Raw genomic sequence first — 14,294 nt, forward strand, 5'->3', positions numbered from 1 at the left:
TCTAGGCGCTACAGTCTGGAACTGCGCGACCACTACGGTCGAAGGTTCGAATCCTGCCTCGGTCGTGGATGTGTGTGAAGTCCTTAGGTTAGTTAGGTTTAAGTAGTTCTAAGTTTTAGGCAACTGATGACCTCAGAAGTTAAGTCCCATAGTGCTCAGAGCCATTTGAACCATTTGGAAAACACTTATCGGCCTCCTCTTCTGTACACACGAATGAACTCGCCCAATGGTTTAGACGAAAATTGGTCCACAAGAATTCAAAAGATGTTCAAATGTGTATGAATTGCTAAGGGAGCAAACTGCCGAGGTCATCGGTCGCTAGGCTTACGCACTACTTCAACTAACTTAAGCTAACTTATGCTAAGAACAACACACATACCCATGCTCAAGGGGGGACTCGAACCTCCGGCGGTAGGGACCACTTAATGCGTGAATGGTGCCTCAAACCGCGCGGCCACTCCGCACGGCAACACAAGCATTTTTCAGTTTTTGGATCGCTAGATAGGAACGCACTAGCCAAGAATGACCGACTTGAAAGACAGTTTGACCCATTCCCAGCACTGTCAAACGTATGTGTTGCAACCAAAGTACAGCATATCACCCTAAATCACATGGAAAACTTGAAAGAATTCATCGCACACTTAAAGCAGCAATCTGTGTCCATGCAACTGTTAATATACACTCAAATAATAACTGAAACCCTTCTCGGTCTTCGATGATCCATCAGAGAGAACGCTAATGCTACAATTGCATAAAAGGTTTATTGCTCGCCCATCAGGTTAAGGTAAATTTTTTTCAAGAGTATGGCACAAAAATCGATGCAGCCTTTCGGCAGTTTGTTTCACAACTGAAATTGCATGCGAATCGTCTGAAACATGTATAACATACCCACAAAGCAAAGGAACCAACATTCGTTCCCAAGGACCTCAGCAACTCAACATGTGTTTTAAGGGTTGACCGAGTGAAGAAGGCATTGCAGCCTATATATGAAGCCGACAGAAACTGTTGAAAGGACCCCAAAATGTTTTGCACATAAAATGAAAATACCAGCCGATCAATATTTCCATAGATCGATTAAAACCCGTATACGTGACGAATTAGAATGATAAACGGCCTGAAGGCTCTCCAGCTGATCTGTGAGCCCAGGACGAACAACCATGCTCTCGGAGGGTGGAAAACCAATAAGAACAACGAGATCTGACGGTGAGATTCGATTACTACCTGTGAAAGAGGAACATACAACTGGCCATGCGAAAATTTCTCTGTTTTTTTTTTTTTTTTTTTTTTTTTTTAACAGTGTGTAACACTTATATCGATTAGTGGTAGGTTTGTATTAGGTAACTGTGTAACAGTAATTATGAAGTGTGTGTTCTTTGTTAGTTAAGGTCACTGATTTGTGACAGGGAATTTAGAGTTTTGTAATGTATGTATAGAGAAAGCTAAATGGTGTTTAAAATATTGAAATTAAATAATACGTGTATATATAGAAGATAACCTTTGTATATTTGAAGCCGGTTCATGCTTAGGGCATTTGTAATATGCAAAAGACGAAGAGAAGTCCCTCCGCAACGGAAGTGGCTCTGCGCGATGTGGAAGGTGGCTTTGGCGGTCGAACTGGCAGCTAATGGTGGGAACGATACGCATTAAGTGGCTAGCCGTTGCACGGTACACATCGACTGTGCCAAGGGAGGCAATCGGAAGCTGCTATGCAAGGAATTTTGCCTCGGCTGTTGCATGGTACTCTCGGCAATAAGAATTGGCTCAAACACATTAAAAATCCGTCGCCAAGAAGAAATTTCATAGAGCATTCAAACATCAAGAGCCGTGAGGACAGTTAGCCGTCACGTCGCTTGCCACCACTACTTCGCCACTGCTCCACCAACTTCATGCATACAGATACAGGGTGATTCAAAAATGACCGGTATATTTGAAATGGCAATAAAAACTAAACGAGCAGCGATAGAAATACACCGTTTGTTGCAATATGCTTGGGACAACAGTACATTTTCAGGCGGACAAACTTTCGAAATTACAGTAGTTACAATTTCCAACAACAGATGGCGCTGCATGTGATGTGAAAGATATAGAAGACAACGCAGTCTGTGGGTGCGCCATTCTGTACGTCGTCTTTCTGCTGTAAGCGTGTGCTGTTCACAACGTGCACGTGTGCTGTGGACAGCATGGTTTATTCCTTAGAACAGAGGATTTTTCTGGTGTTGGAATTCCACCGCCTAGAACACAGTGTTGTTGCAACAAGACGAAGTTTTCAACGGAGGTTTAATGTAACCAAAGGACCGAAAAGCGATACAATAAAGGATCTGATTGAAAAATTTCAACGGACTGGGAACGTGACGGATGAACGTGCTGGAAAGGTAGGGCGACCGTGTACGGCAACCACAGAGGGCAACGCGCAGCTAGTGCAGCAGGTGATCCAACAGTGGCCTCGGGTTTCCATTCGCCGTGTTGCAGCTGCGGTCCAAATGACGCCAACGTCCACGTATCGTCTCATGCGCCAGAGTTTACACCTCTATCCATGCAAAATTCAAACGCGGCAACCCCTCATCGCCGCTACCATTGCTGCACGAGAGACATTCGCTAACGACATAGTGCTCAGGATTGATGACGGCGATATGCATGTGGGCAGCATTTGGTTTACTGACGAAGCTTATTTTTACCTGGACGGCTTCGTCAATAAACAGAACTGGCGCATATGGGGAACCGAAAAGCCCCATGTTGCAGTCCCATCGTCCCTGCATCCTCAAAAAGTACTGGTCCGGGCCGCCATTTCTTCCAAAGGAATCATTGGCCCATTTTTCAGATCCGAAACGATTACTGCATCACGCTATCTGGTCTTTCCTCGTGAATTTGTGGCGGTACAAACTGCCTTAGACGACACTGCGAACACCTCGTGGTTTATGCAAGATGGTGCCCGGCCACATCGCACGGCCGACGTCTTTAATTTCCTGAATGAATATTTCGATGATCGTGTGATTGCTTTGGGCTATCCGAAACATACAGGAGGCGGCGTGGATTGGCCTCCCTATTCGCCAGACATGAACCCCTGTGACTTCTTTCTTTGGGGACACTTGAAAGACCAGGTGTACCGCCAGAATCCAGAAACAATTGAACAGCTGAAGCAGTACATCTCATCTGCATGTGAAGCCATTCCGCGAGACACGTTGTCAAAGGTTTCGGGTAATTTCATTCAGAGACTACGCCATATTATTGCTAGCATGGTGGATATGAGGAAAATATCGTACTATAGAGTTTCCCAGTCCGCAGCGCCATCTGTTGTTGAAAATTGTAACTACTGTAATTTCGAAAGTTTGTCTGCCTGAAAATGTACTGTTGTCCCAAGCATATTGCAACAAATGGTGTATTTCTATCGCTGCTCGTTTAGTTTTTATTGCCGTTTCAAATATACCGGTCACTTTTGAAACACCCTGTATGTATCAGTTGAATTGTGAGTGATTTTAATAATACTGAAACTGCTATAAAGCTGTGTTTAAAACCATATCTTCCATCCTGATCATGAACCTATGCAGGATCCCCTCCTAGCTGTTCAGAAAACCGAGTATCCTGTTTCAAATGAACTAGTGATTTATTCATGTTTGCTAAATGTGCAAGGATTAGCAAGAGTTGAAGTCAGTTAGAATGTTGCTAAAGTGATCTCACTTTATCGCAAAGTATCGTTTTGCAAAAATTCGGTGCCAGACTGTGTAAATGTTACTGTCCAAAACACCTGCTTCACAGGTGATGAAAAAAGGCAAGTAAGTTATATTCATTTGAAACTTAATTTAGCTTTGGTTGCTATCATGAACGAATTTTTGAATTTAATTCAGCATCAGTGTTGAATAATTTACCTTGAAAACAGTAAAACCATAAACTATTCCAAGAGAAGCTAAGAATTAAATTTATGTTAACTGAATTTTGCTACTGAAATAATCATAGATTTTGACTAGTGACACAGTTCGCGGGAGAGCTTCTCTGAAGTTTGGAAGGGAGGAGACGAGGTACTGGAGGAATTAAATTTGTGAGGACGGGGTGTGAGTCGCGCTTCGGTAGCTCAGTTGGTAGAGCACTTGCCCGCGAAAGGCAAAGGTCCTGAGTTCGAGTCTCGGTCCGGCACACAGTGTTAATCTGCCAGGAAGTTTCATATCAGTGTACACACTGCTGTAGAGTGAAAATTTCTTTCGAGACACAACATCAGTTTGTCGGTCCCCACCATATTCTTCTCATATTAGAAAGATAATTGGAATATTATTACTACTAAGTAAATCTGATACATTTCTATAAATGGGAGTATAGACAGTGTAATTGTGGTATTATTTATTTTTATTTGAGGTATTTATATGTCAGTTAAGTCAGAAGCCCCTCCATGTCCAACTGTGGTTCGGCGCTTCCTGCAGTAACATCTCAGTACTGTGTCACGTAATGATTGTGTTTGTGGCTGTTATTATTATGAGCTTGGTAAAATTTTGCTTCCTATGATTACTGGTTTGTGCATTATTGGTAACTACTACTACCCACAGCTTACATTACCCTGTATGCGCTTGTATTCAGTGTGTTATTCAAAGGGAGTCTTCATGAAAGTCACTTTAACAAGTAATATTCAATTTTCTTGAACATATATTTCCAAATTCATGTGCCTAATTGGGCTGGCGACCGTTAGATTTTTCATTCGTATATGAATTTTACTACTTACGTTTAACCCCAGAACTTAGAGCCGTATAGTTTTTCTCTTAAATTCACCAAAATTCAAAACAACTATCCGATACCTTTATCCGTTAGATTTACACGCACGGTCAAAATTATAAATCCTCTCAGAGGGTAACATTAGTTTGTGTCACGACAGGCTAGTGTTATACGTGGCTCTCCCGTGACAGGACTAAATGTTCGTTGGTTACGGAAGAATGACGCATAATGGTCTGGTGACGTATAACGAGGCTAGTGTTATCAGTGGTCGCCAGCTGCTGAGCTACCACACGTCTTAAATCCTCCTGTGAGCTACCAAACGAAACCAAGACAAAAACAAAAACTTTTTAAAAAAATTGCATTTGTTTGCCTATAAAGTTACAATTCTTTTAAATATAAAATAAATTTTAATAAAACTGTATATAATAAAATGAATTGAAACTGAATTGTACGTAGAAAAGAAAAATATATTCTGGGTAATAAATTACAAACGTAAGAACTCATTTTTTATCAGACTTATTAACTTTAATGAGAAGGCTGAGGGTCTTTTTTGTCAAAAAGTTTTTAATGTAAGGAGATTAAGCAATTGACAATAGATCACCTTTCTGACAACGAACATTACCACGATCTACCGTCAACACGAACTACTAGTAGCTCGCGATCGGCCGCTTGGCGATCTGTCGTGTAGAGTATGGTTTTATTTTCTGGGACTCTGCGTGGTGGGAGTTATTGGAAGGTCACATACAACGTACCATGGTAAAAACACTCTGATCCTAAACCAGTTCCAAAGGATTTCAGTGTTCGATTTTGAGAATTCTCCATTACTGTGGAAAACGAAACCTCAATTTGCTTAAAATGAGTGAATAAATCGATTGGGATCATTGTTGTACCGGCTGTGAGAACGACCTCTCATTCTACTGAATCTATGAGAATAGTACCTTCAATGATATTTTTTCGCATAGTTCTAATCTGCGAACGATTCAGTTTGCGCAGTGGTATTATAATCATAAACAGGTAAACAAAAATATAATTATCCTAATAAATACACTGTCTGTTAAAACCGACAGTAAGAAATAAAACAAACAACACACTGTTGTCTCAAAAAATGGCTCTGAGCACTATGAAACCTAACTTCTGAGGTCATCAGTCGCCTAGAACTTAGAACTAATTAAACCTAACTAACCTAAGGACATCACACACATCCATGCCCGAGGCAGGATTCGAACAAGCGACCGTAGTGGTCGCTCGGCTCCAGACTATAGCGCCTAGAACCGGACGGCCACTCCGGCCGGCCATTGTTGTCTAGAAAACATTTGTGTAATATTAGAAATACGAAAAACCATATACATACGGGAAACAATTTGTGTGCCCTGCCATTGTAGCTAAAACCGACTGTGAGAAAGGGACCGAAATCAGACATTTTCATAACAGAGCACAGCATTTCTTATCGCGCAGTCGGTTTTAACGGAAAACCTCTACATTATTATTAAACAATATAGACAATGTCCGGCCAAAGTACCGTGTGAAAAGTTGAAGTAAATCGGTGTCGAACTTTCCGAGAATTTTGGAAATAAATGTTGCACACTAAATCCATTAGAGACAATCAGCAAGTACATTTCCATCTGTTTACTTTTTATCTCTAACATAATGAAAACAGAATACCAACAACAATAGAGTAACAACTTTTTCTTGTTTAATTCGAAAGATAATAATGCTGTTATGCCAACGTTACCACGTCAAACATTCTACAGACACATAGAATAGGAATAGCAATATGTCACGGTCACACATCAACCCCTCACTCCCCTCCCCCCTTCCTTCTCAGTAGCAATCACCCGGTAGTTGTCACAAAATCTTGTCACACAGTATGTGAAAAACTAAAAATGCTTATGTTATGAAGTTTTGTAGTTATATTGTATATAAAAAATTTTAAAAAACTTGAAATTAATATAAACCAAAAAAGGAGGAAATGAGTCCTTTCCATCCATATTCTGTGTGATTTATTACGGTTTAGAATTCCATACCTTCATACTGGGCTAAGTAATAATGAGGGGCGTACTGGCAAGTTTCAAGGGCAAACCCAGATTAGGATGTACGAGAAGCGTCCAATAAATAAAGCAACACTTTCTTTTCGGTTGAAAAAATCCTGAATTTGTTGTGGGACAAGGTCGAATATTCCCGCTTGAGCCCCTATAGTTTCATGAAGTCCCGATGGATGGCGGCGCTGTATGTAGCCTTCAAAATGGCGTCTGTAGCGGAGGTGCGATCCAAGCAGAGAGTTCTCATTGAGTTTCTTTTGGCGGAAAACCAGAGCACTGCAGATTTTCAAAGGCGCTTGTAGGATGCGCACGGAGACCTGGCAGTGAACAAAAGCCCTGCAAGTCGTTAGGCTAGGCGTCTGTCACCAACGCTACAAGGTCGCGAAAACCTTTCCTCACTCCCGCTTGCTGGCGGGCCGTACACGGCTATGACTCCTAAAGCGTTGGAAAGTGCGGACATTTTCGTTCAAGGTAATCGACGGTTTGTCACCAAACATCTCGTTGCTCAACTGGACGTCTACCTGTAGTGCTGACACACTCGTGTACCAGTTGGGGTGCTCAAAGGTTTGCGTGCGCAGGGTTGTTCACCTCATAACAGAGGACCATAGAGAGCAGCGAAGGTCCGTCGTCACAGTCGATGAAACATGAGTTCATCACTTCGAACCAGAATCTAAACAGCAATCCATGGTGAGGTGACACACCACCTCTTCTCCGAGGAAAACGTTCAAAACTTCACCCTCAGCTGGTAAAGTCACAGCGACGGTTTCCTGGGACTCTGAAGTGGTTATTTTGTTTGATGTCCTCCCTCATGGTGCGTGATCGGTTCTGAAGTATATTGTACTACCCTCAGGAGACTGAAGAAACAACTTCCGCCAGTTCGTCGCCACAGAAAGACAGACGAGCTTCTTTTTCTTCATGACAACGCAAGGCCTTACAACAGTCTATGCACCCTAGAGGAGCTTACAAAATGTGATTAGAATGTTCTTCATCTACCCACAGCCCGGATCTCGCACCTTCCAAATTCCATCTGTTTTGCCCAATGAAGCATGTGCTCCGCGGGAAGCGGTACGTGGATAACTGGGGGTTTATTGATGGAGTAAGACGTTGCCTCCAATGGTGCCAGGTTGAGCGGTATCACGCCCTCATGCGCTCCCACTAATGTGGCGTAATGCGGAAGCATTGCGCCGAGATTATGTTGACAAACAGGGTTTTGTAGCCAGAAGAGTGGCAAGTAATATTATGTAGTGGAATATTGAATAAAAACGATTTGCTTTCGGAAAAAAATATGTGTTGCATTACTTATTGAATGCTCCTCGTTTATCCAGTTCCCATACATATTTAGCAACTGCGAAGCATTGCTGGGTTCACTTCTTCCATGAAAATTAATTACGGAAAAGATTCGTACAAGTAGATAGTCACGTTACTTAAATCTTACCTACAGAAAATGTGAAAGCGAATGTTCCCATTCGGCGATGTTTGGTCCATTTTAGAACGAATTCAACTGATTCTGTATGACCCTTTGTAGTTACTAAAGAGACGCTGAACAGCCACTTCTCACCAAAACCGGACGGGAAGTAAAGTGATGGGCAGATGTAAGTGTTCCGAAACCAAAATACGTTAAATGAATTTCATCTAAAGGAGAAGCTATGACGTGAGGTCTCTGTGACAGGAAGGGTGATCTTCTTAGTGGGTTTGTTGCAAAGGACGAAACAATCACTAGCGCATTCTACGCTCACCATTTGACTGACTCCCACCCGAGAAAAAGCCGCGATTGAAAAATACGTTTCTTCTTGAAAATACTCATGCCCAGAAAGACAAATCGCCTATGTCGAAGAAGAGATTTATGTATGTCTGCTGGTAGTGATATTCAGCAGCCAAATAAGTGTTAAAATCAATAGTGAAACCTTCAACTGTCCTTTATTTTGCACCGCTGCCACCAGTTTCGGTCAAATGACCATTATCAAGCTAAGCTGGCATAAACGGCTGGGGAATTACATCATAATTTGAACAAAGGTAATTTGCTCTTTTCAGCCTATCATAGTAAAAGTAAAGTGCAAAATAAATGGTAGCTGAAGGCAGTGGCTGATTCAGAAGAAACCTCAAGGAGGGGGCCCTAAGGATATCTCGAGCTATCTTTACTTTTAGCACAATAAAAAATAATCAAGTCACATGCAAAGTTTAAGAAAGTTTTATTTAACTTGATTATACGCATATACAAGACAATGCCATCCTATCGTATAAAAAAGTTACAATTGTGGCTCTCTTCCTCAAATGATGAATTTTATGCGCCTATTCTTCCTGCCAAATTGGTTAATTACATCGTCAATAGGACAATCAATGTCAGGGTGAGTGTTCAAGAGAGGTTTTCCATTAAGTCGATCCTCCTTCATTGTCGACCTCAACCGTGTCACTGTATGCCACGATGTTGAAAAACTTCTTTCTACTGTAGCAATAGATGCGGCTTAGCTATCTGTGTGGCACGCACAAACGTATAAAATACGATGACGTGGACGCGCATGCTACCATAGGAAAGTACAACTACTCGACAACTCAATTCAGTCGGGTCGACTGACGAAAGAAACGAATAGCGTGCTGGCTGGCTGAGGGTTTCACCACGAATTTTAACAATCAGAGATGAGAGATTTAAAGTGCTGATTACTGGAACAGTAGTCCCACGCTGATTTCCAGTTGTTCCATCTCAGCAAATAAGCGGCTTGGAAACGTTTTGAGTGTAGTGAAGACTTTATCGCAGCCGCAGACGGGCATTAAGCAGACCTTGCCGATCTTTTGGGGTGTGCGGCTCCCCCCGTCGGAGGTTCGAGTCCTCCCTCAGGCATGGGTGTGTTTGTTGTCCTTACCGTAAGTGAGTTTAATTAGTGTGTAAGCCTAGGGACCGATGACCTCAGCAGTTTGGTCCCATAGTCCTTACTAAAAATTTCATTTTTTTTCTTCTGGGTGTCGCCTTCTACCCCAATACTAGAAGGCAAGTAACAACAAAGATTTTACAATAGTCATATATGTCTTCCTTTTTCTGTGATTAGTTAAAGCGTGGTTTGCTATATTGCTACAAAATCTTACGTATCATTGCAAACAAATAAAGGAATGCAGATTACTCTCTGGCAAAGCTATAGGCAAAGTGCTTTGACTCATATCGATATATAAATGGGCGTTCAACTTAAAATCACTTTCTTTCACTGTCAGGTTGAGAATGGCCTCTTTGACGTCTAAGTAAGGCGTATAGTTACAGTGAGATAAAATTTTACGTTTTCAGGTAATCAGTGGGTATGCACTCTGACACTTAGTGTAACAGGCGCATGACAAGGGACAGATAATACTTTAAATGGTCCCATTATCGATCTCTACAACGATAAGAGTGACCGGCCTACAATACCTTCTCATTCACATAAATACATTGCATCTTTCTGAAGCTGACCTAGTCACTTATAAAAGAGCACTGGAAACTGCTAGCAAAAGGTTCAAAATATTACGTTGGTGTCGGGGCTCGGATGTTGTGCAACACATCTGGGGCACGTGAGCTGCCCAAGAGACCTTCCGCGGGCATTGTGTATCGCCGTGAGCGCGCGATGCAGTCTTACTCGCGAAGAAGACCGAAGACTGCCGACAACTCACGATCGACAGCTGCGGCTCGGGTTCGTAGTCACGTTAGATTCTTGAAGTACTGTATTCTTTCCATTGTCGTAATTATTATAGTAAGATAATGCAAATTTAACTTGTGCATAGTATTTGCACAAGTGTAGCCTCTCTTGTGTTACACAAATGTGCCATCGAATGAAAAAGCGATAGTATTTAGCTTATAAAAATTTTGTTGCGAGGAAATGAATTTACGCTAGTGTGCATGTTTTTATGTCCCAGCTCGTCATATAAAGCTTTTCAGCTCAGTTATTAGGTTGTAAAGTAGTTTTGCTGTTTTCGTTTGTTTTGATTAAGGGAATTTTATATGTAATTTTTTTTTAATGTGCGACCACTCGCCTCGGATCTCGAATGTACTGTTCGCGCTACGTTAAAAAAAACGTTCAGATGACATCAGCAGAATACAGAAAAGCTGTTGACCGTCTGCAGTCTGAATGAGGTACAACACAGCGACGCCGGCCGGAGTGGCCGAGCGGTTCTAGGTGCTACAGTCTGAAGCCGCACGACCGCTACGGTCGCAAGTTCGAATCCTGCCTCGGGCATGGATGTGTGTGATGTCCTTAGGTCAGTTAGGTTTAAGTAGTTCTAAGTTCTAGGGGACTGATGACCTCAAATGTTAAGTCCCATAATGCTCAGAGCCATTTGAATTTGAACACAGCGACAAAGAAACAAATAAACAATAGTCTTTTCACTTCGTAATGCTGTAATGAGCACACAGCACACCAGCGCCGTAAAGTAATACATTTATAGTGATCAGCACGAAACACATGCTTCTTCTGTACGACTTTTAACTTAATACATAAGTATTAGCTTAATACTTGCAATCCTTCGGAGAAGTGTTAAGTTCGCGGGAAAGCAGTGCGGGCACTCATGGGTACCCGCTTCCACGTTAGACCATTTGCGCACCACTGTTGTACAACTATGTAGCTTTGATTCAGCCGGCAGCGTGTCATCCACTGAGTATTTCTGTAGAAAACATTGTTTTTTTCTTGAGCAATTGTAGTATTAGGTCCGACGACTGAGTCGCGACAATGCAGCCTTAGATATCTCAGCAACAAATATGTCAGAGTACTTCATATTGTAAGACGTATGCGTTGCCGGCGATGGGCGAGGCATGGCAGAGTCTCTGACCAGAGAGTAGTATGTAGTTAGTTGTTGCTTGTCGCTAGTCGGTGCGAGTCGGCGTCAGTCGGGTTTAGTCTTCAGTCCGTGCTAGTCTGCGGTAGTCGGCGGTGGGCGCGTGCCTGCGCGTGTCGGCAGTCTGCTCTGGTCGGGACTCTGGAGGAAGAGTATTGTTGCAGAAGGTAAAGAAGCAGCCTTGCGCATTTCTAGTAATGTATACTAATTGTCATTTGGTTTCTTTCAAAAAATGCCCCAATAATAATTTTTATAATATAAAGTAACTTTTTTTAAAGAAAAGCATTCATTTCAATTTAAAGAATATTTCCAATGCATGATCATTCCTTCCAAGAATAAAAAAAAATATACGCCAGCATTGCACGAAGCTGTGTCAAAAAAAAAAAAAATTCTACATAAGAGCAGATATATTCGCAGTTTTTATTGAGGTAAGAATTTTTGCTTCTTTTTATTCAGAATACAGGGCCGAAGGGCAGCGCTGCAGTCCTCATAAAATTTACCATGTTACTGAATTTTTTTTATTATTTCCGGATTTACGAATTGAATTTTGTGGTTACACTAAATGTGAACGCATTTCAGCATGGAGATCATAAGTGGGAGCCATTTCAGCACGGAGATTATAAATGGGAACTAATTTTGTTCAGAGGTTACAATACTTTTAAAAATTCATTTAATTAATATTTTTGTGGAGCGTTACACTTGGCTAATGGTTCATTTAAATTTGTGCGGGGAGGTTACAATATCTGTATTAAGTAGAGAACGCAATAACTGTAGGTGAAGAAAATGTAAAGAATGCAGAAAATTGTTTCTTCTAGGTAAATGCGAGAAAAAAGTGGGTCATGGTACCTGAGCAATCAGAGGTAAATAGGACCTGAAACAAATTGTACGGGATTAATGAGGAACTTAGGAGTACTAAATGGCATAGGCCTACGTGGTAGACTTACGCGAAAAAATAACAGTTTGCGAGTAGTCGTTAATAGTAAAATTCTGTAATCACGCACCAGTCAGACTAATAGCTGCTAGGTTGCTTCAGTTCCGATGAACACTCGGATACATTCAGAGAGCTACAAATCGAGTGTCCGGTTATGTTCAAAGAAGGAAATGTTGAAAATTTAGGAAACAACAACACCTCTTAATGAATCGACCCCGACAGCGCAAGCGCCGACATCGTGTAACCCCACGCTATCTCCTTGTCTACGGGAAGCCATAGCTGAAGCTATGTTCCTGAACTTCTAGGAAGCCTTCGACACACATTCTGCTATGCTTGTAGAATAATGGTTTAGATTTACGATTTGGCGAGAGTCACCTGGGTAAGAGAAATCAACGACGCCTACCTCAATACAGAGACAACAAGCGAGTTCTCTATTATTGTGCCTCGAAAGAATGTACGTAGCTGATATATGTTAGCTAGTGACGTCACAGTCCGTGCTTGCCTGCCATTCGTTCGATTCTCGGAGATTTTCTCCGCTCGTGGACTGGGTGTTGTGTTGTGCACATCATCATTTCACTCTTATCACCGGCACCCAAGTAGCCCAATGTGCTCAGACATCTTGTATACCTCATTATTAAACATCTCATTTCATATTATAAACGCTGACGCCATCATTCAGCAATGTAACCAGTGTCTGTAATGTCAGGTTTCATATTGATCGAAAGTGTCAAAACAGTTTCTGCCACTGGGGGCATTTTTTAATTAAAAACTGGTGTCATTTAGACTGATCAGCAGTATGACAGGAAATTAATTTCGTAGGGGCGGGAATTTGGTAGAAAAACAGACATAACAACCTCTCAGTTTGCTACTGCACGCGATTCGGGAGTTGCAGTAAATAGTATTAACGATCCACTGCCCTTTGTCGATCTGTACAACTCTTCATTAAGAACTTGGTATAACATGGAATTTCACTTCGAAGCGTAGAAAGAATCGGAGAGACTGCATCAACTTAAACTATGAATTTACTTCGTATTTCCCATTAACACTTGAGGTAAACGGTTGGCCTACCGCTTACCCAAATCCCATCATTTATACCACGGTCAGGATTGCTTTAGCGGTCAGCGCGGTAAAACACAAACTGAAGGGGCCAGGGTTCGATTTCCAAGGCCTCGGAGATTTTGTCCGGTCGAGGATTGCGTGTTGTGTTGTCCCTACGTTCGTATTGTCACACTACAGGAACCATTGGTATAACAGTTGTAAATTGTCGTGGCTGTGTTGGGAAAGTACCAGAGCTCCAAGCTCTAATAGGAGGCACTGATGCTCAAATCGTTATAGGCACTGAAAGCTGGCTAAAGCCGGAGGTAAGTTCAGCCGAAATTTTTGCGAAGAACCTAACGATGTTCCGAAAGGGTAGGATGAACACGGTTGGCGGTGGCGTGTTTGTTGCTGTTAGAAGTAGTTTATCTTGTCGCGAAATTGAAGTAGATACTTCCTGTGAGTCAGTATGGGCGGAGGTCATTGTTGGTAAATGGAATAAAACAATAAATGGATCCTTTTACCGACCTCCCAATTCATATGATAGAGTTGCTGAAAGGTTCAAAGAAAACTTGAGGTTGATTTCAAACACGTACCCGACTCATACGATTATATTTGGTAGTGACTTTATTTTACCTTCAATATGTTGACGAAAATACATGTTTAATTCCGCAGGTGCGCATAAAACGTCATCCGAAATTGTGCTAAACGCATTTTGTGAAAGTTATTTCGAGCAGTTAGTTCAGAGCCAACGCGAATAGTAAACGATTGTGAAAACACACCAGACCTCTTAGCAACAAATCATC

Source organism: Schistocerca piceifrons, chromosome 4 (genome assembly GCF_021461385.2).
Source record: "Schistocerca piceifrons isolate TAMUIC-IGC-003096 chromosome 4, iqSchPice1.1, whole genome shotgun sequence".
Taxonomy (NCBI): Eukaryota; Metazoa; Arthropoda; class Insecta; order Orthoptera; family Acrididae; genus Schistocerca; species Schistocerca piceifrons.